This window comes from Lepidochelys kempii, chromosome 7 (assembly GCF_965140265.1).
Source record: "Lepidochelys kempii isolate rLepKem1 chromosome 7, rLepKem1.hap2, whole genome shotgun sequence".
Lineage (NCBI taxonomy): Eukaryota > Metazoa > Chordata > Testudines > Cheloniidae > Lepidochelys > Lepidochelys kempii.
In genome coordinates, this window is record NC_133262.1 from 81418598 (window position 1) to 81424583 (window position 5986).

A 5986-nucleotide genomic window follows, 5' to 3' on the forward strand; every position below is an offset into this window, starting at 1 on the left:
GTAGTGCTGGGGGCTGTAGATGGGCTAAGGGCGACGGGCTGTGGGGTGTGTCTGCGCTGAGGCAAAGGGGCTGTGACAGGTGTAGTGCTGGGGGCTGTAGATGGGCTAAGGGCGACGGGCTGTGGGGTGTGTCTGCGCTGAGGCAAAGGGGCTGTGACAGGTGTAGTGCTGGGGGCTGTAGATGGGCTAAGGGCGACGGGCTGTGGGGTGTGGCTGCCCTGAGGCAAAGGGGCTGTGACAGGTGTAGTGCTGGGGGCTGTAGATGGGCTAAGGGAGAGGGGCTGTGGGGTGTGGCTGTGCTGAGGCAAAGGGGCTGTGACAGGTGTAGTGCTGGGGGCTGTAGATGGGCTAAGGGCGACGGGCTGTGGGGTGTGGCTGCCCTGAGGCAAAGGGGCTGTGACAGGTGTAGTGCTGGGGGCTGTAGATGGGCTAAGGGAGAGGGGCTGTGGGGTGTGTCTGCGCTGAGGCAAAGGGGCTGTGACAGGTGTAGTGCTGGGGGCTGTAGATGGGCTAAGGGCGACGGGCTGTGGGGTGTGTCTGCGCTGAGGCAAAGGGGCTGTGACAGGTGTAGTGCTGGGGGCTGTAGATGGGCTAAGGGAGAGGGGCTGTGGGGTGTGGCTGTGCTGAGGCAAAGGGGCTGTGACAGGTGTAGTGCTGGGGGCTGTAGATGGGCTAAGGGCGACGGGCTGTGGGGTGTGGCTGCCCTGAGGCAAAGGGGCTGTGACAGGTGTAGTGCTGGGGGCTGTAGATGGGCTAAGGGAGAGGGGCTGTGGGGTGTGTCTGCGCTGAGGCAAAGGGGCTGTGACAGGTGTAGTGCTGGGGGCTGTAGATGGGCTAAGGGAGAGGGGCTGTGGCTGCCCTGAGGCAAAGGGGCTGTGACAGGTGTAGTGCTGGGGGCTGTAGATGGGCTAAGGGAGAGGGGCTGTGGGGTGTGTGTGGCTGTGTGGAGGGAGAAGGGCGGTGAGCGATGGTCGCCGTGCTCGGGGCTGAGGGCGGAGTTGGTGTTGGGGCTGACGCTGGGGGAGTGCTCCTGGGACAGGGGTGCGTAGGGAGGCTGTTGGGGGAGCCGGGCAGGCGGCTGTGTCTGTGTCAGACTCTCTAGTAACAGCTCCGAGGCCATCCGCGCCTGTCTCGTTGCCTCCGCTGCAGCAGGCGGCTAGCGGGCGGCTTTCGCCTTTGCTACTCCTCTTTGCCCGGCTCTTCCTCGGCAGCGTCCCCCCTCCTCTGGCCATGGCCCCCGCTCCCGCAGCCTGCCGCGGAGCAACTGTACCCAGCTCTCTCCCCGCGCGGGGCCGACAGGGAAGCACGAGAAGAAACAGTCCTCGGCTGCTGTGTCTCCAACTCTCGGCGGAGGCGGCCCCGGGGCCGCCCGCTCCCCTTGGGCTGTGGGAAGGCGGTGCGGAGCGTCTCTCATTGGTCAGTGGCCCCACGAGATACGGAAGGAGGAAGCCCCAGGCAAAGCTCTTATTGGTAAAGTATCCTACCGGCGCACTGTGCTTTCAACAGCAGCGATGGCCGAGTGGTTAAGGCGTTGGACTTGAAATCCAATGGGGTCTCCCCGCGCAGGTTCGAACCCTGCTCGCTGCGAAATGGAAGGGATGAACTTTTTCTTTTCATTTAAAACCCCTTTCCCATAGCCGAATAGGATTTTGTATCGACAGGTAAGTGGCTACAGGATCGCTACTGAGATGTTATCAGTGTCCCAACTCCTTCACCCGCCTGCTGCCCTGAATTTAGGGGTCTACAAATATTAAAATGAAGTAAACAATTAAGCAAGCAATGGAAGGAAGCTGAAATACTGCCCCCAGACGGAGAGGAAGGGTACCATCAGGCCAGGTGCTAAGTATGAACTGGTCACTACTTTCAGAGGAACAGCCGTGTTAGTCTGTATTCGCAAAAAGAAAAGGAGTACTTGTGGCACCTTAGAGACTAAGAATAAATTGGTTAGTCTCTAAGGTGCCACAAGTACTCCTTTTCTTTTTGGTCACTACTTGTCTACCTTGATGACCAGGGATATAAACCAGGGGTGGGCAAACTTTTTGGCCCTCGGGCCACCTCTGTGTGGGGAAATTGTATGCAGGGCCATGAAGATTGGGCTGGGGCAGGGGGTTGGGGTGCAGGAGGGAGTGCAGGGTGTGGGAGGGGTGTGATGTGCAGGAAGGGGCTCAGGGCAGAGGGCTGGGGCTCAGTGCAGCAGAGGGCTAAAGGCAGCAGGTTGGGGTGCAGGGTGCAGGCTCCAGGCCAGCGCCACTTACCTCGAGCAGCTCTGGGGTGGCAGCAGTGCACAGTGGGGCTAGGCGCACACTGCTCCCAGAAGTGGCCAGCATGTCTAGCAGTGGCTCCTGGGGGTGGGGTGGGGTGGGGTGGGGCGGGCAGATCCGCCGCGTACTGCCCTCGCCTGCGGGTACCACCCCCGAAGCTCTCATTGGCCACGGTTCCCCGTTCCCAGCCAATAGGAGCTGCAGGGGAAGTGCCTGCAGACAAGGTCAGCACACAGAGCCCTCTGCCCCCACCCCAGCCCCAGGGGCCACAGGGATGTCATGCCAGCCACTTCCAGGAGCGTGGCGGGGCCAGGGCAGGCAGGGAGTCTGCCTTAGCCCCACTGCACGAGGGGGCTGGCAATCCCACGGGCTGCACTGAAAGCCCTGACAGGCTGGATCTGGCCCAATGCCCGTAGTTTGCCCTCCCTGATATAAATGCTTGGATACAGTAGATGGGGGTGATAGAGCACTAGAGCTGGACAGGAAACCTGTGGGGATACTGCATTTTCCAAGATTTTCAAAATGCAGTTCTGCTGAAATCCAAATGCTTTGCAAACGCCCTTGAATTTGGCTAAAATTTCATCTTGGAGGGAAAAAAAATGACACAGGGAGTTCCAACAATAGTGGTGTCTCCATTCTCTGGAGCACACACCCAGCTATCAGCGCTCAGCTTGAGTTTACCAACCTGTTGATATTTGTGTAACAAACACTGAGATTCTTCAAGTTGTTTAAAGTCATCAAAGGAAGAAATACATTTGAGACTCAGAGACAGACAAAGGATTTAAAACATCAAGTGGTATCAAGTGGAGTGCCCCAAGGGTCGGTCCTGGGGCCGGTTTTATTCAATATCTTCATAAATGATCTGGAGGATGGTGTGGATTGCACTCTCAGCAAATTTGCGGATGATACTAAACTGGGAGGAGTGGTAGATACGCTGGAGGGGAGGGATAGGATACAGAAGGACCTAGACCAATTGGAAGATTGGGCCAAAAGGAATCTGATGAGGTTCAATAAGGATAAGTGCAGGGTCCTGCACTTAGGACGGAAGAACCCAATGCACAGCTACAGACTAGGGACCGAATGGCTAGGCAGCAGTTCTGCGGAAAAGGACCTAGGGGTGACAGTGGACGAGAAGCTGGATATGAGTCAGCAGTGTGCCCTTGTTGCCAAGAAGGCCAATGGCATTTTGGGATGTATAAGTAGGGGCATAGCGAGCAGATCGAGGGACGTGATCGTTCCCCTCTATTCGACATTGGTGAGGCCTCATCTGGAGTACTGTGTCCAGTTTTGGGCCCCACACTTCAAGAAGGATGTGGATAAATTGGAGAGAGTCCAGCGAAGGGCAACAAAAATTATTAGGGGACTGGAACACATGAGTTATGAGGAGAGGCTGAGGGAGCTGGGATTGTTTAGCCTGCAGAAGAGAAGAATGAGGGGGGATTTGATAGCTGCTTTCAACTACCTGAAAGGGGGTTCCAAAGAGGATGGCTCTAGACTGTTCTCAATGGTAGCAGATGACAGAACGAGGAGTAATGGTCTCAAGTTGCAGTGGGGGAGGTTTAGATTGGATATTAGGAAAAACTTTTTCACTAAGAGGGTGGTGAAACACTGGAATGCGTTACCTAGGGAGGTGGTAGAATCTCCTTCCTTAGAGGTTTTTAAGGTCAGGCTTGACAAAGCCCTGGCTGGGATTATTTAACTGGGAATTGGTCCTGCTTTGAGCAGGGGGTTGGACTAGATGACCTTCTGGGGTCCCTTCCAACCCTGATATTCTATGATTCTATGATTCTATTTGAATTCTGCACAGAGGTTTGGTCTACACTAATTACATCAGTGGCTACATGAGAATGCTGCTTCCACCTAAGTGGACACCTACTGACATAACTCCACCTCCATAAGAAGTGTAGCGCTAATGTTGCTGTAATTAAAGTGATGCCCTGTCCATGTAGAAACTGCATTACTTACATTGACTGTTGGGGTCATTCTTCTCATTTTCAGGGCAGTTTCTGTCTCAGAGCAGCAGGGGGCTCACAGCTGGAGCCATGACACTGACAAGAAAGTCAATTTCACTCCTGGTAGGCTAGGTGCTGTGAAATTGAGCCTGCCCTGGGCTCAGAGCTTGAGCTATCACCCAGGATGGGTAGGGAGCACCCACTGTCAGCTCTATGTGGCTGACAGTGCCCCACACTCAGCTGTAGGTTCCCCACAATGCCCCGTTTAAGTTGGTACAAGTGCTCCTGGTGAAGACACACCACCAGCAGCAGGGTTGTGGGGACACCAACAGCTGATTGAATTACTGTGGTGGCTGTACGTCAACCTAAATTAAGTTGACCTAATTTTGTAGTGTAAACAAGTCCTGACTATAGTGTCTCTTTCACTATAGAGGAGAGGTGGGCAAACTACAACCTGTGGGCCACATCCGGCCCGCAGGAACTGCCTGGCCCCTGAGCTCCTGGTCTGGGAGGCTAGCCCCCAACCCCTCCCCCGCAGTTTCTCCTCTTCCGGAGCCACGCCGCCACAAGGGCAGCACTCTGGGCGGCAGGGCTGCCGATCATGCAGGGCAGCATGGCAGTGTGTCTGGCTCCAGCCGGGCGGCACGGCTGCCAGACATGCTGCTCTGAGCTACATACGAAGGGGGCCGGGGCTGGGGGGTTGGATAAGGGGCAGGAGACCCCGGGGGGCAGCCAGGGGACAGGGAGTGGTTGGATAGGGCAGAAGTTCTGGGGGTGGGGGTCAGAGGACAGGGAACGGGGGGGTTGGATAGGTGTGGGAGTCCTGGGGGGCCTAACAGGGGTCAGGGGTGTGGATGGGGTCGGGCAGTCAGGGGACAGGGAGTGGATGGTGGGGAGGTGTCCCGGGAGGGGGCAGTCAGGGGACAAGGAGCAGAGGGGGTTGGATGGGTCAGGAGTTCTAAGGGGGGCAGTCAGTGGGCGGAAAGTGGGAGGGGCAGATAGGGGGCGGGAGCCAGGCTGTTGGGGAGGCACAGCCTTTCCTACCCAGCCCTCCATACAGTTTTGGAACCCTGATGTGGCCCTCGGGCCAAAAAGTTTGCCCACCCCTGGTCTTGCAGATTGCAATCCTGATTCTCTGTTGACTTACTCCTTCTGTAGTCATTAACATGTTGTTGATGTGGTGGTAAATAACTACACAAGGTGTAAGGCAGTGGAAAATCAGGCCCAGGAATGTCAGGAAGCAGTGAAGGGAGGAGGACTCAGCCAGCTGGTCACCACTGCAGTAGCCAAGAGACACACCTCCATGAAGTGAGAGGGGAAAAACAGAGCAGCTAGTCTGGTCCATGTCAACTCAGAAGAGGTAACGGACAAGGAAGAAGAGGAAATGGGCTAAATTTATGCCACTCCTGTTACAGATGAGATTCTTAATGGCTCTGATGACACAGATAGTATCGATGCTGAGAAGCAATAATAATACCCAACACACAACTAACTGATGCATATCACAGCATCTGAAAGACTGAAACTTTTATTATGAGTCATTTTATCATTTGCTATGTCATTGCATCAGCTTTATAACATCTTCACTCACTGCATCCCCAGCAATCTTGGTTTCTTCTCATTTATGGATATGAAAGTGGAAGGTAACAGTGTTTGACTTCAGGAAATTAAAGCTTCTCAATAACCGTATTAGTCATCAGTGCCACTTTCTACTATTATTGAACCTGTAGCTATCGTCATATTCTGAGAACAAAATAACCAAACAGGAAACAA

At 55.0% G+C, this 5986-nt stretch overlaps 1 non-coding gene across 1 annotated transcript; it reads left to right on the forward strand.

Moving 5' to 3' along the window:
- Positions 1-1505: 1505 nt before the first annotated feature.
- On the forward strand, positions 1506-1587 carry TRNAS-UGA (transfer RNA serine (anticodon UGA)). Its single transcript has one exon. It is a non-coding gene; the product is annotated as a tRNA-Ser (tRNA).
- The last annotated feature ends 4399 nt before the right edge of the window (positions 1588-5986 follow it).